Source organism: Lissotriton helveticus, chromosome 3_1, assembly GCF_964261635.1.
Source record: "Lissotriton helveticus chromosome 3_1, aLisHel1.1, whole genome shotgun sequence".
Taxonomy (NCBI): Eukaryota; Metazoa; Chordata; class Amphibia; order Caudata; family Salamandridae; genus Lissotriton; species Lissotriton helveticus.
In genome coordinates, this window is record NC_136061.1 from 642179763 (window position 1) to 642196423 (window position 16661).

Consider the following 16661-nt stretch of genomic DNA (forward strand, 5'->3'; position numbering starts at 1 on the left):
GTACATGTAGGACATAGCGATTGTACTACTATTGTCAAATATAGTGACAGTGGGAAATCTATTTTCAAAGCTTCACGCCATTCTTATTTTATTTGTGGTCAGACCGCATATGTTCGTCTGCCCCTCGATTGGGAGGGAACCTGTTACATTGCCTTCCTACTGCCACCTGTTTTCCTAGCTCCATCTGATTATCATAGAAACACACATCTAGTACACATTAGACATAGAAGGGAGTCCCCCATTGTCGATTATACTGAAACTGCTCTAGAACAGTATACAGATTTCAATAGAGGTTTCTTCTTTTTTATAGGACCTATCCAGAATAGTAAGCTAATTCGTAGGTTAACCAGAACCCTTGAAGCAGTAATCAATGAGACTGCCTCTGCTCTAGGTAACTTAACCGAAGAGCAATCTGCTATGAGATTTGTCGTTTTACAGAATCGTCTCGTCCTTGACGTCATATTGGCCGATAGGGGCGGGGCCTGTAGAGTCATCGGATCTAGTTGCTGCATTTTCATTCCAAATAACGCACCGTCCGTTTATTCAGCTATAACCAGACTCCATAAAATTGCCCATCTGTTACACCAAGATCTAGGCACCTGGACATGGTCCGGTTGGTTCTGGAATATAGTTTCCGCTTGGGGATGGAAAGTCTTGTCCTTTCTAGGTATTGCAGTAGCGATCATATTCAGCTGCTGCCTCTGTATACAATGTGGCCCTGCGATTTGCGGCATTTGTGCTACCTCTTGTATTCCTAGTCCCAAGCCCCGTTCTAAAACCCGTTCCCAGAAAATTCGAGACGAGCAAATGATACTGTATGAAATGATAGATGGTATCATGAATATTGATGTTTCCTGATGGAAACGTAGTGACAAGGAGGGAATGTGGAAAAGTAAATTTTGCCATGTTCTGTGTCCCTACGCGTCCTCCATCATATGTTATCTGTGCATGATTAATATGCATATGTATTTCCCATGTTCGATTAATGACGCAATTACAGTTGTGTCCACCTCTAGTATGTCAGTTCCCAGTTCTCGTGAATACTACGAATATCAGGCTTATGTAAAGCTACGTTGCCACGTTTCTCAGTGTGCACGTTATTCCATTGTAAAGTCCCCGTTTCTAGGCCTCAAAAGGGCCCGGACACCAGATTCAGCTCCTGTCTCCTGAAGCCCTCGCTGAGGAGCGATACAGCCCCCACCTGTATCCTCGACCCTTCACTTACTTCCTGCCTCACAGTGCCCGGTTCAGCCTGGCTCTGCCTCTGAGTCTGCCAAGAGTATGTTATGATTCCAGTTATCAGTTCAGTCCTCCTTCTCTGCATTCCTAAGCTACTGAACCGCATCAATAGTTTCCGTCATTGTCTAGCCTTTACGTCTCCATGTAAGAGAAATACTGTATTTATGGTCATTTAATATTCTTCATCACGCACTACATGTAGAATAATGCATGCTCCAGTCTTAGAGTCTGTTCGCCTTTACCCCGATAACTTTTGGATTCTATCAACATGTTCTCTAAACATCAGATACTAGATACTGTTTAGGTACATGTCGCCCTGACTCTCCAGACTTCAGTCTCTGCTCCTAGCACAGAGTTCGTAGCCCCCAGCTTCTCCTAGTAACACGTCATTGCCAGTTTGCGCGCACCATTAGGTCAGAGGTCCCGGCTCCTTAGGTAGCCCCCTCCATGTTTCCGCCCCATTCATGACATATTCTGTTACGTTTGCATCACATGTCTATGTATACGCCTCTGTTACACCTACTTTCACCCTTATCTTTCGCGACTGCTATTGACCACACCCACTGCTCCGCCTATCGTATGTATTGTAATGCAACTGTTTTAGTATATATGATCATGTCTTGTTATTTAATGTTACGCCGATTCCGATCCTGCCCCCGGCAGCGCTGCCATCCTATTCCTGTGCAGGTTGTCCTGTTCCTGTCCTTATGCCGTATTAAACCTGCAAAACTCCTACTACCTCGAATCTTGCCTCTTATTTATTGAGCTATCTGTTATTCATTTATTCGTTCAAAAATAGAGGTATTATTTATTTATTTACCACAGATCATGAACGAACTGACCACGGACGACAGGACCCTCCCAGCCCAAACCCCGACCAAAGAGACCTGCGATGCCCTCAACCTCTTTTTCATCGAAACAATTATCAAAATAAAAGATTCTATCACCCCTGCCCTACAGCCGCCATTATCTTTGGACACCCTCCCGGACAATCTATTATCTCTCACTTTGCTTCCCACCCTAGATCCTCCTACCTTGGCGAAATTAGCCATCCGTGTAAAATCCGGCTCCCCGGACGACCACTGTCCTCCCGCGGTACTGCGTGATGTTTGCCTTAAGCTGCCTGAATGTATACTACCCCTCCTGAATGCTTCCCTTACCTCTGGCACAGTCCCTGGTTCCTTCAAGGAAGCCACTCTTGTGCCTCTCCTGAAGAAACCAGGGGCTGATGCTGCTGAACCCTCTAACTATCGCCCAATATCCTTGCTGCCTTATTTGTCAAAACTCCTTGAAGCCCATGTCACCTGGTGTCTCTCCAATTTCATCGAGAGTTCCTGCTTCCTTGAGTTCAATCAGGCCGGCTTTAGGCCGGCCCATTCCACGGAAGCTGTCATCCTGGCAGTTATGGACACTCTGAGAGGGAATGCAGATGCCAAGAGACCACAGGCTCTGGTCCTTCTGGACCTGTCTGCCGCGTTCGACACGGTGGATCATGACATCCTTCTCCACCGTGTCGGACAAGCTGGCATCCAGGGCTCAGCCCTTAGGTGGGTGGAATCATTCTTGACAGGAAGATCACAAGCTGTACGCCTTGGTCCCTTCACTGCATCAAAATCCCCCATCACTTGTGGTGTCCCCCAAGGTTCTTCACTTTCCCCGTTATTATTTAATCTTTATCTTCGCCCTTTAATCCACTCCCTCCATAATTGGGACGTTACCGTCTTCAATTATGCTGATGATCTGCAGCTCGTCTTTCCACTCGATTCTCCTCAGGCAACTAACAACTTCCACGCCGTTATGACTCATATCCATCAATGGATGAATCTGAACCAGTTAAAACTTAACCCTGGAAAGACTGAGCTACTCCTCCCTGGCTCCAGTGCCGCATATTGGGGTCCGCAGTTCTGGCCCCCCGACCTGGGTCCCCCCCCTACACCACTCAAGGCCGTTAGGAGTTTGGGGGTGACGATCGACGCCGAATTGTCACTCAAAGCTCAAGTGGGTGCCACGATTTCTTCGTGTTTGTTCCAACTCCGAAAAATCCGGAAGATCAGGCACCTACTTCCACATGCGGCTCTGTGTCAGGTCGTCATGTCCCTTGTCATACCGCGCCTTGACTTCTCTAATTCCCTCTATTATGCACTTCCGCGATTCCTCTTGCACCGCCTCCAGGTCGTACAAAACCAGGCAGCCCGCCTCATATTTAAGATCCCTAGGTGGCAATCTGCAAAGCTTTTGCTCCGCAAGCTTCATTGGCTGCCAGTGAAGGAGAGAGCAGCCTTCAAGATGGGCTGCATGGTATTCAAATCCCTTCATTGCTCCTGTCCTGTTTTTTTTAAATCCTTGGTCACTTTGTATCAACCAGCACGTTCCCTCCGCTCAGCCTTCCTTCACTTGGTTGTTATCCCCAAATTTAAACTTAATAAATTTGGAGGTCGTCGATTTGCTTTTCTTGCCCCTAAACTCTGGAATTCCCTTCCCCTGACCATCAAATCCAGCAATTCCCTTTTTCAGTTCAGGAAACTCATTAAGACTTTTCTGTTTACTCTTTCTGAATATTTTTTTCTGTTTTCACCTACATGTCCCTTCAGCCAGCGCCAAGAAACCCTCGGGTGTTAGCGCGCTTAAGAAGTATCATTTAACATAACATATGTAGTGTGAATTCGACTCGAAGGTATTTGAGCACTTTACATAAGCATCAATTACATTGCACAAGATCACATTCATTTTTTAGGCACGAGAGATTCGGGGCCAGATGTAGGTAACTCATTTTTACCGATTTTAAAATACCGAATTTTACCGATTCTGTATTTTAGAAATGGGAAATGAGATGTAGGAAAAAAATCGGTAATAAATACCGAATCGGTAAAAATCGGAAACCCCGATTCAGTATTTACCGATTCGGCAAATACCGAATCGGTAAATCCCATTCATTCCTATGGGCCTGGATGCCCATAGGAATAAATGGGAGTTACTGAATCGGTATTTATCGAATCGGTAAATACCAATTCGGTAAATACCGAATCGGGGATACAAAAAAGCAAGCAGTTGAGCTACCAACCAATCACGTGCCTCCACCCCGCCCCTCAGCCAACCAACAGAGGAATCAACCAATCCTGTGCATCCACCCCACCCCACAACCAGGAAGTGGCCACACCCATGCAGGTGCAGAGTAACTGATCACCCAGGAGAGCAGTTACACACTGACAGGCTGTTGTGAAGCTGAGCTGTGGAGGAGTGACAAATTGATTCCCAAGACTGCCAGAGGGAAGGTGCAGAGAGGAAGAGGAAGATGGAGTTCAGCACAGGTGAACTTCAGGTGCGGGTGGAGGAGGTGGTAAAGTACTACTCCAAGCTTTTTGGAAAGCAGTCTCTGCAGGTAGCAGAGGCTGTGAAGAGGAATACCTTGCTGGGGATCCAGTCCAACGCCATTGGAGTGACAACCAGGGAAGTGGACGATCTAAAGAAGAGATGGTATGATCTGAGGATCATTACCAAAAAGAAATTGGCGGCAAGAAGGAAAGAGGCCAATGCTACAGGTGGAGGAAAGAACAGGGCACCTGCTCTCACGGATCTGGAAGAGCTCGTGGAGTCCACACTGGAGCCAGAGAGCGTTTTAGGAATTGGTGATGCTGACAGCTCAGCCCGAGCTGCATCAAAGAAAGGTAAGGGACATGTCCATCATTCCTCACCCCTTACCTGTCTCCCTCCCCCAATGTGGCTGTGTGTTGAGGAACTCCAGTACAGGCTTCTGTATCCACCTGCAATGCATTATGGGAGTGGTAGTCATAAGAATTCACATCAAAGCAGGCAACATGAAAGAATGTCAGGCATACCACGCAATACAATTAGAGACAGGGGAGGACCATGAAATAGTGCAAATGATATGTGATTTAGTATAGAAATACACGGTGAAAGCACCACTAAGCCACTGTTCATATCTGTCCACAGGAGAGACTTCGCGCAAGACGATGCAGGAGAGGGAGAAGAGGGCACCCCAAAGGGAGAGGAGTGAGGAAGAAGCCAGGGATGCAGGGCCCAGCACTGCAACACCTCCAGCACCCTGCACACATGCAGCTGCCACACCAGAGGCAGCCACCATGCAACTGCCATCATCTCCTCTGCACCTTGACTCACCACAACATGAGCCACAACAACTTTCCACACCAGCAGACTCAGAGGTGTCAGAAATCTGCAGGCCCAGGAGGCATGACGTTCCCCCGCTAGGAATCCTACAAACATCCTCTGATGAGGAAAGGGAGGGTGAGAACCTAATTGAGTCAATGGAGGAAAATACAGCTGGTCTTCCTCCCACTCCTGTCACTGTATCCGGAGGCACAAGACGCCGTAGGGTCTGGGAGGCAAGCTTGAATGGGCATGGTGACTGTGTCTTCCGTGGCCTTGAAACAACAATGGTGAAGGTGAGCACCTGCAGGCGAAAGCAATTAGTTCAGTGCACAGACAAATGCGCAAAATTAATAATAACTTTGACAACATGAACCGGGGGATCACATCGATGGCGGACAGCATGAGGGACATGGCCGATGGGGTCAGGGACTTGTCAGAGTGTGTGATGTCACTTTGTGACGAACTCCATGAGGACCGCGTACAAAGGCACAGGGAGAAGCAGTGCATGCAACAGCAGACAAGGGGCATGCACTGTCTGGCAACAGCGACTTCACTGCTGTGTCGCCGTTCTGTTGCAATGCAGGAGGGGCTGGTGCACTGCTGCACAGATCTCACAAGGGGGATGGGGAGAGTCACTACAGCAATGGAAGTGCTGCTGACTAACCAGTCAGCCACCACAGGAGGTGAAGGTTTAAGGGACACAGACAACACCAGTGGCAGGAGCAGCAACCCTATCCCGGAAATTCGGACGCCAGAGTACAGGCGCTGGCACAGCAGAAAATGATCAGACCCAACCACAGGCATCACGCAGTATAGTGCATGGGCGCAGGCAGTAAGGCTGCCAAATTTCTAGTGGACATGTGAGGGTGAGGTGACCCCTGTCCGCCCAGTAGGGCTAGGCACACTTAGGATTTAACAAATGTGTCTTCGGGCATTTACCGTGGTGCCAATTAAACTATGTTTATTGCATTAAAACCCTTGCTGTGTCTACTGACGCAAAAGTAGTTGTGTGTGATCTCTGCCCGTCTCTGTCTGCCGTCTGTTGGTGTTGGAACTAACTCCTACTGTGTTGGGTGCAGGTAGTGCATGGTCATCGTCATGGTCTTCATAGTCGCTCAATTCCACCTCGGTGCCCTTCTTAGTAGCGAGGTTGTGCAACATTGCCCAAGTTGCAATGATCTTACAGCAGATGACTGGTGAGTACTGCGTGCCCCTCCACTTTTGTGGAGGCAGCGGAACCTGCTCTTCAGAAGGCCAAAGGTGCGCTCTACGATGTTCCGGGTTGATTTATGTGCCACATTGTATCGTCTCTGGCTGGGGGTCGTGGGCTTGAGGTAGGGCGTCAGGACGAAGGAACGGAGGGCATATGCACTATCCCCTAATGTGAAATGAGAAAACCATTACTCGCAGGCACACATAAACATACGTCTGCATTATCTATCAAGGGAGTGTCACACTGTAATTTACCTAGCAGGTATCCTTCGCCAAATTCCCCCGCTGTCAGGCGGGTGTAGATCCCACTGTTTTGGAAGATGTAGGAGTCGTGGGTGCTTCCTGGGTACATGGCCACTATGTCCGTGATCATGTACTTGGCATCACAGATTACTTGTACATTTATTGTGTGGGATGACTTCCTGTTCCTGTAAATGTACTCTGTGGCAGCAGGTGGGCATATTGAGATGTGGGTGCCATCAATACAGCCAATGACGTGTGGGAAATGTGCCATTAGGTAAAAGTCAGTCTTGGTCCTGAGCAGGTCCGCATCAGTTTCCGGGAAGCGGATGTAATGCTCCATTCTCTGTATCATGGCATCCAGGAACTTCCTAAAGAAACGGGACAGGCAGCTCTGGGACACCCCACCTACCGCAGCAACAACACTCTGGTAACTTCCAGAAGCAAGCAGGTGTATGCTACAGAGCACCTGCACATGGGGTGGGATGGCGTGCGCCCTTGGTGTTGGGTGCTCCAGGAGTGGGTGCAGGTCCCTGATCAGGTCCAGGATGGTTTGGGGGTGCAGCCTGTACCTTTGCAGTATCTTTGGCTCAGTCAGTTGGAAGAGTGTGATCCTCTGCCTGTACACTTGCTCCTCCCTTCTCCATTCCCTTTCTCCTGCTGCCTGTAGCCATAGCCACCTTGCTATGACATAGAATGCCACCATTCTGGTTACACTGTTGCATTTTGGGGCCCTATTTTATAGCCTGCACCTGGTTACCACCTGCTTTCAATCCATGCTAAATACCGACTCTTAAATACCGAATGTCATGCAAATTCGGTATTTTAGGGGTAACCTAACGGTATTTTAGGGGTCTTATTTTTTCATTTCTTATTTACCGAATCGGTAAATTTACAGATTCGGAAAAGTTACCGATTCGGAATATTTACCGATTCGGTAAATTTACCGATTTGGAAAAGTTACCGATTCAGAATATTTACCGATTCGGTAAATCTACCGATTCGGAAAAACTACCGATTCGGTAGTTTTTGGGAGCCCTACATCTCAATGTCCAAATACCGGTCGGTAACGGCCGAAATTCGGTATTTTCGTCCGTTACCGACTGGTATTTGGCTACCTACATCTGCCCCTAAGTGATTTGTTCAGAATCACAGAATGTTGAGCTGATGCCGAGATTCAACCTAGTTCCCCTTGTTCCAAAGGCGGCAGCACTGGCCGTAATGCTACATTCTCTTCCCACTTATCTCACTGACTCTTTATTTGTATTTCTCTTACTGTACTTCTTTAGTCAGATTTTCTTTTTTCAAACTTGAAAGGATACCTAAAGACATAACTGTCAACAAAGCTCCGCATTGATTTTTATCCTTCGTGATCTTCAGTAAAGGCAATTTTTTTCTGTGGGTACAATGATATTTTACAGTGTACATGAGTGAGCCTCCGTTGGTAGTTATCTATGACACTCGTATTGATTAGTGATTGTCTCATTCTCCTTCTTCCCGTCTAGTTGTGTGGTGTCCCCAAGGCAGCAGTGCAAGTTTCTACAGGATGGATGTATATAAGTGCAGGATGATTGGGCAGAGATCTATCACTTGCTCTGCAGTTGGGGTGGCAGTGTTTTGTTTCTCCGGGATGGTTCTGCAGTGTATCTCCAAGATGATTGTACAGTGTTTCCTAACAATATTTGGACAGTGCTTCTCCTTGAAGTGTCAGAGTTTTGGCTGACTGGTCATTGTTTCTCAAGGATCTCCCTAGAAGGTGGTTTGGCATGCATTTCTTTTCCAGGATGGCCCGGGAGGTGAGTTGTGATGTTTCTTCATGATGGAAGTACAGTATCCCTGCAGAGTAATTGAGCAGTGTTTGTTTGGGATCACGTGGAAGTGCCTTTCCAGAATGCCATGGCACAGTATCCCCATGACACTATACTAGAGGATTTGCTGGGAAGGTACTGGGCAGCTCGTGATGGAAGGGCAATGTGTCTCCTGGACAATGAGTTAATGTTTCTTCAGGATGGGTGAAAGTTGCAAGGCTTGGAAGGTCGGACAGAGTGGTTGGGACTTTTTTCTCTAGAGTGACTGGGGCTGGCCAGGATTTGCAAGATAGGTGTTCATTGTTTCTTCACGGGCTGGTAGTATGAATGCAGGTTTGTGTGGCAGTGTAATTGAGGATGAATGGCCAGTGTTTCTCTAGCATAGCTTGGCATCTTTCCTACAAGGTGGGTCGCCAGCAGGCGCGCAACGCCCATTGGACTCAAGGGGCTCCAGTTCCCCCCCCCCCAGTGTGTGTGGCAGCCCGGGATGAGACAGCTTCCCGGGCACACACACAGCAGCACCTGAGCACTTCACAGGTCCTTAAAGACCATTTGCATGTTAATGGGGCATTGTTGTTGTTTCGCCCCTTCTAAGAGCCCCTGAAGCTCCACTCTGCCTATTGCCTAAAGATTCAGCCCCCTCCCCCGACATTTTTTTTTTTAGTCACCCCCCCCCCCCCCCCCCTTCCACCGAAATTTGGATCTAGAGGCGCCTCTGGTCGCCGGTGTTACTCCAGGATAGCTGGACAGCGTGAGAACAGACAGTGGGGCATATTACCAACCAATAGAGATAATTTTTGTCTCTAACTTGTTTAGAGACAAAAATTATCGACGCAAATCGGCGATTTTTATCGCAGATAAACCTTGCTATTATCAAGGTTTATCGCAAATGCGATAAAAAATGGCCGCAATGCATGAATATCGCTGAAAAGTCAGCGATATTCATGCATTATCGAGCAAATGCTCTTAGCCATGTTATCCACCTCCCATTGGATAACATGGCTAAGAACTGCTCAGGGCAGGTTTTAGCTTTTAGCGCTAATATCTCCAAAAGTTGGTAATAGGAGATAGCGATGTTAGCGACTGTTTCCAGTCGCTAACATCTTGGCACGCCCACTTTGCATGTCATTAGTGATAAATATCACTGACATGCAAAGCGGGGCCCAAGATGATTGCTATCTCCTATTAGCTGTCGCTAACTGGTGTTAGCGACAGCTTGGTAATAGGGAGATAATTTTATCTCCGCTTTCTTGGCTTTTAAAGCCAAAAAAGCGGAGATAAACCCCCTTGATAATATGCCCCAGTGTTTCTCCAGAACGGCTTGGCAGTGTGTAGGGAGACTATACAATCTACAGAATGAATGGCTTCCCCTGGCCTGCTCTGGGCTTTTCACAAATTGCTTCTGTTCTCATCTGAACCAGGTTAAAGCATGCCTATTCCCGCTCATTCTGGCAGGAGTTGAACATTCCTTTCGACCCCGAGGCCCGCCGGGAATTGGAGCCGAGATAGCGCGCGACAGGATCTATTTATTGGTCGATGCGCTGGAGATTTAAAAAGAAACCTGAAGGGTTTTTTCTTTTGTTCTTAATAAGGCATGCGATCGATACTTTACAGAGAGATGCCAGATGAAAGCCAGGCAGACCTCCAGGCAAGAACTAATTGCTGATACCTGTCTCAACCTCAAACCCTTTACCCCCACCTTCCTCCAGGACGACATAACCACACGCGGCGTATCCTTCCGCGCTCTGTACACGTACCCCCACCACCACCACACACTCCATGTGAAGAGACACTTGAAAACAAACACACACATACAAACACGCGTCTGAATATTTTTATACCTCACTCTAAAGAGACATCTGTGTAAAATGGCCGTAAAACATGTCATTGATGATAAACCCCGAAGTCTAAAGGTGAGTTGCTTGTACATGCCACCAGAATCCTAACGAGACATTCAGTGAGCGATAATACACCTTGCCTTTTAGGTGTTTTTTTAGCACATGCCCAGACTGTAAATTGCTTTATTCCAGTTTGAAGAAGTGATGTAATGTGTGTTAGTTTGTGGCATAACAAAAGCCAAAGCATAATATATACATGTATGTATACAAATGTATACAAGCACATACACACACACACACTTGTGCCATGCTTTCTTGCCAGTAAATATAAATTAAACCCAATGAAATAATATTTAGAACCAGTGTAGCTATACATACTCAGACATTTATTACTACACTTAAAATATTAGAACCCAGGTTATTACCACAGTTAAAATGCACCCTTATCAATTATACATTCTTTGCCCAGGCGTCACACTATTATAGCCCATGCAATGACATTATGCTCTGGCTTCAGTACTTGTTTTTTATAATGAATGCCGTTGAAACAACATGACAGCATAAACCATAAACAGGCGTGCAAAGAGTAATATGTCATGAATATCCATTGTTGATGGAGGAGCTGTGTAGTCTGGCCTGCTTGGGGGTTTACCTTTGTAAGAATGACCCTTTCTAGCCACACTCAGCAGCGGGGGAGTTCTTTTGGGTTTCATTCGTAGCCATGACTGTACTTTAATCGTTTTAATTGAATGTTAGAGTTCCCGCAAACACCCAACAAGACACCTCTCCTCTGTAGTAAATCAAACATGCACGCTTAGGATGCAAGAGGAAGTGTGATTTATTGAAAAGTGTGAAAAACGGACCTCTTGAGCTCGAACACAAGAGTCTTGCTCACGGAGGGGAACTACCTTGAAACAATGTGCTTATTATAAACATTTGTGATAATAGAAAGAGAAGAGAGATTTAATTTGAAATTATTTCTTTCTATCTCAATCAGTCTTTTAAGCAAATTAATTTCATTTTCAGTCCAATGAAAACTGCATTGTGTCTAAATCATTGAGACTGGTTTAATCAGGTCAAAATAATACCGCAGAATAACTGTTCATTTTATCGACCTGCTTCATTAGGATTATTAATTCATTTTGCACATTGGTTTGCTTTTCAGTACATATATTTTTAAACAATAGGTACATTAGTCCTTTTCTCTTTTCTTCTCATTCAGGCTACTGTAAGAATATTTCCTGTCAAGTCTTCCAATGTTCTTATATCCCTTTGTATTTTTCAAAGAATCCCCATCTCTGTTTCCACCTTATGGCATTAAGAAATAATGTTCCAGTTTTTAATGGTTAAATCTGATGTTACTGGGCGAACTCATCAATTAAACCTCCTAAAAAAGATTGGTTGCAAGGAAAACCATCGCCATCTATAATTGAAAATAAAATAAATACACACCGTAGTCAACGGGCAGCAGGTGCAATCAGGAACATAATCAACATTTTGCATTTGTTAATAAATCATTAACTCTTCACCACTGTTCAGACCATCTGATTCTTGGTATCAATTTTTCTTATACATCGAGATATCCGTTTGCAAAATACATTCTTGCGATCCCATGCCCTAGCATGTTTAAGTACTCCCTCAGTACCAAAGTGCAACATATTTGGTGCCTCATTTATGAGGCCTTGCGTCAGTTTTGCGCTTCCCATCTTTCAATTTTTGTGATGCATCGGCGGTGTAAAACATGCCTCCTGTTGCGCACTAAGCAGATGCGTCACTTTGTAAACCCCCGCGCTACATTATACCTGCGTCAGGTATAATGTAGGGGGGCATTTCCCCGCAAAAAGCCTTGTAGAAGTGACGCAGTAAAATCTATGTGATTTCTCGGTGTCACTTTTAGGACGCCGTTGCGTCAAAATCTTGTGTCTGCCTCACAGCAGGCGTAAGACTGACACGGGCCCTTTCACATGGGGCTTGTCCCATGTGAAAGGGCGCATTGCTGGAGTTGCGTCACTTTTGTGACACACTCCAGCAATGCGTCACTTTTGCGCTTACAGATACGTCAGAAATACTGACTTATCTGTAACTCCTTGCGACATAATGTGTCATACATTAAATATGACGCATCAGGTATGTCGCAAGGAGTGCGCACCGAGAGGTGACGCATCGCTGCTTTCACGCAGCGATGCGTCATTTCTCATAAATGAGGCCCGTGGTGTAGTGAAGAAGAAATACAAACTCTAACCCTTGGACTAAATAAACCAGAGCTTAGCTCAATGACATTCTCAGGGAATGTTAAGCTGCCTCTTATCGTCGCATTTTAAGATTCTGCAGACCCATATCAAAACTTGACTTTACCGTTCCCTCTCTAAATCAAACAGCATAATGCACACCAAGGGCCTCATTTATGTGAAATGATGCATCGCTGCGTGAAAGCAGCGATGCTTCACTTCTCAGTGCGCACTCCTTGAGACATTCCTGATGCGTCATATTTAATGTATGATGCATCATGTCGCAAGGAGTTACAGATACGTCAGTATTCCTGACGTATCTGTAAGCGCAAAAGTGACGCATTGCTGGAGTGTGTCACAAAAGTGACGCAACTCCAGCAATGCGCCCTTTCACAAAGGGCCTGCATCAGTCTTACGCCTGCTGTGAGGCAGGTGCAAGATTTTGACGCAACGGCGTCCTAAAAGTGACGCAGTGAAATCTCATAGATTTCACTGCGTCACTTCTACGACCCTTCCTTGCGTCAATACGCCCCCCTTGCATACATTATACCTGGCGCAGGTATAATGTGGCGCAGGGGTTTACAAAGTGACGGATCTACATAGATGCGTCACTTTGTAAATATGGTGCAACAAGGCTCATTTTTTACGCCACTGGTGCGTCACAAAAAGTGACGCACCGGCGGCGTAAAAGTGACGCAAAGCCTCATAAATGAGGCCCCAAGATTGTTGTGCTGTGTAAGGAAGCTGATAGAATCTACTGAATTCAGGGCAACAGGACGCCCAATATTTCTGGATTCAACATTTGAAAAACTACTCCAATGTCCTTTGTACTGTCAATGAAAAATCTAGCCTCAGGCCAACCTGTACCTCCACGAAACGACATGAATACTCTTACGGTTTCACATACTGGCTCCAACAAACATGCTAATCAGAGCATCACAAACCTTGCTTCTTAATATCAGTTACTAATGAGACACCCCATCGGGAAGGCCGATGGCAGAATGATGCGGTAATCTTTACAGAGACGAAGTTTTCTACCACTAATTATTCTATTACACAACAAAGAGCTGTCTGAAAGCAGTTTTAGGCTGGTGGCCAGCCTGTTTCATCCTGACAACATATCTACATAGCTTATGCTTTGTGATTAGCACTGTGGTTTCACATGGACATTTGAGAAATACTTGCGGTCTACATGTGACTTAAATCCTATAAGGATGTGAACATGCATCCTTTATTAACGGGGCATGCTCTCTCTCTGACTGATACAGCCTGCAGTTTCTTACGTCTGTAACCTAAATGTACGGATTACGGGTTCCTTAGGGTGTAATTATGATGATATAACCAATTTACTGTATGTTGTTTGGAGACCTACTACTTTTCTTGGCCTTTGACTGCAAATCATTGACACCCGACCTTATGGCTCTATAGTTGTCAGTGAAAGGCTCTCTATGAGTTGCAGTTTGAATAGGCAAGGAAGCCCACTGGTTAGGAACATGACTGCTTCATTGTTTGAGAATTGATACTGTTCAGAATCGACTATGGAAAATCAGGAATGGATTTTGGGTTGATGCCAGATGAATTTGAGATAGACATTTTGCTATTATGCACTTTTTGCCGTTTGTGGCTGATTAATGATTCAGAAAAGGGGGTGGTGATGAACAGAGTGTCTGAATTAAGCAGACCACTCTTACCCAGTCCAAAGATCAGGGCTTGATCCATCACCGTTATTTAGCTCACTGCCCCATCCCAGCTCAGAACCTGGCTATATGCAAATTTGTCTGTCCCTGTCCCAGTGCATGATGGGAACAGGGCAAACCAAACTACCAAGCCAATTCTTGTACTGGGAAGGAAACAAGCTTCCGGGGACCGGTTTCTGCCATTTCAGGCGTCGTCGGCCCGGCTTGCTTGAATCCTGATGGAGCAGTGAGCAAGGGACTCATGTCTGAGTATACCCTTCCACGCTTATGGTGGACAAAATGATTCAGAAAAGGGGGTGGTGATGAACAGAGTGTCTGAATTAAGCAGACCACTCTTACCCAGTCCAAAGATCAGGGCTTCATCCATCACCGTTATTTAGCTCACTGCCCCATCCCAGCTCAGAACCTGGCTATATGCAAATTTGTCTGTCCCTGGCCCAGTGCATCATGGGAACAGGGCAGACCAAACTACCAAGCCAATTCTTCACCAGAAAGGAGACAAGCTTCCGGGGACCAGTTTCTGTCATTTCAGGCGTCGTCGGCCCGGCTTGCTTGAATCCTGATGGAGCAGTGAGCAAGGGACTCATGTCTGAGTATACCCTTCCACGCTTATGGTGGACAAAATGATTCAGAAAAGGGGGTGGTGATGAACAGAGTGTCTGAATTAAGCAGACCACTCTTACCCAGTCCAAAGATCAGGGCTTGATCCATCACCGTTATTTAGCTCACTGCCCCATCCCAGCTCAGAACCTGGCTATATGCAAATTTGTCTGTCCCTGGCCCAGTGCATCATGGGAACAGGGCAGACCAAACTACCAAGCCAATTCTTCACCAGAAAGGAGACAAGCTCCCGGGGACCAGTTTCTGCCATTTCAGGCGTCGTCGGCCCGGCTTGCTTGAATCCTGATGGAGCAGTGAGCAAGGGACTCATGTCTGAGTATACCCTTCCACGCTTATGGTGGACAAAATGATTCAGAAAAGGGGGTGGTGATGAACAGAGTGTCTGAATTAAGCAGACCACTCTTACCCAGTCCAAAGATCAGGTCTTGATCCATCACCGTTATTTAGCTCACTGCCCCATCCCAGCTCAGAACCTGGCTATATGCAAATTTGTCTGTCCCTGGCCCAGTGCATCATGGGAACAGGGCAGACCAAACTACCAAGCCAATTCTTCACCAGAAAGGAGACAAGCTTCCGGGGACCGGTTTCTGCCATTTCAGGCGTCGTCGGCCCGGCTTGCTTGAATCCTGATGGAGCAGTGAGCAAGGGACTCATGTCTGAGTATACCCTTCCCCCTTTTCTGAATCATTTTGTCCACCATAAGCGTGGAAGGGTGATGGATCAAGCCCTGATCTTTGGACTGGGTAAGAGTGGTCTGCTTAATTCAGGCACTCTGTTCATCACCACCCCCTTTTCTGAATAATTTTGTCCACCATAAGCGTGGAAGGGTATACTCAGATGTGAGTCCCTTGCTCATTGCACCATCAGGATTCAAGCAAGCCGGGCCGACGACGCCTGAAATGGCAGAAACCGGTCCCCGGAAGCTTGTTTCCTTCCCAGTACAAGAATTGGCTTGGTAGTTTGGTTTGCCCTGTTCCCATCATGCACTGGGACAGGAACAGACTAATTTGCATATACCCAAGTTCTGAGCTGGGATCGTGCAGTGAGCTAAAAAACGGTGATGGATCAAGCCCTGATCTTTGGACTGGGTAAGAGTGGTCTGCTTAATTCAGGCACTCTGTTCATCACCACCCCCTTTTCTGAATCATTTTGTCCACCATAAGCGTGGAAGGGCATACTCAGATGTGAGTCCCTTGCTCATTGCACCATCAGGATTCAAGCAAGCCGGGCCGACGACGCCTGAAATGGCAGAAACCGGTCCCCGGAAGCTTGTTTCCTTCCCAGTACAAGAATTGGCTTGGTAGTTTGGTTTGCCCTGTTCCCATCATGCACTGGGACAGGAACAGACTAATTTGCATATAGCCAAGTTCTGAGCTGGGATGGTGCAGTGAGCTAAAAAACGGTGATGGATCAAACCCTGATCTTTGGACTGGGTAAGAGTGGTCTGCTTAATTCAGGCACTCTGTTCATCACCACCCCCTTTTCTGAATCATTTTGTCCACCATAAGCGTGGAAGGGTATACTCAGATGTGAGTCCCTTGCTCATTGCACCATCAGGATTCGAGCAAGCCGGGCCGACGACGCCTGAAATGGCAGAAACCGGTCCCCGGAAGCTTGTTTCCTTCCCAGTACAAGAATTGGCTTGGTAGT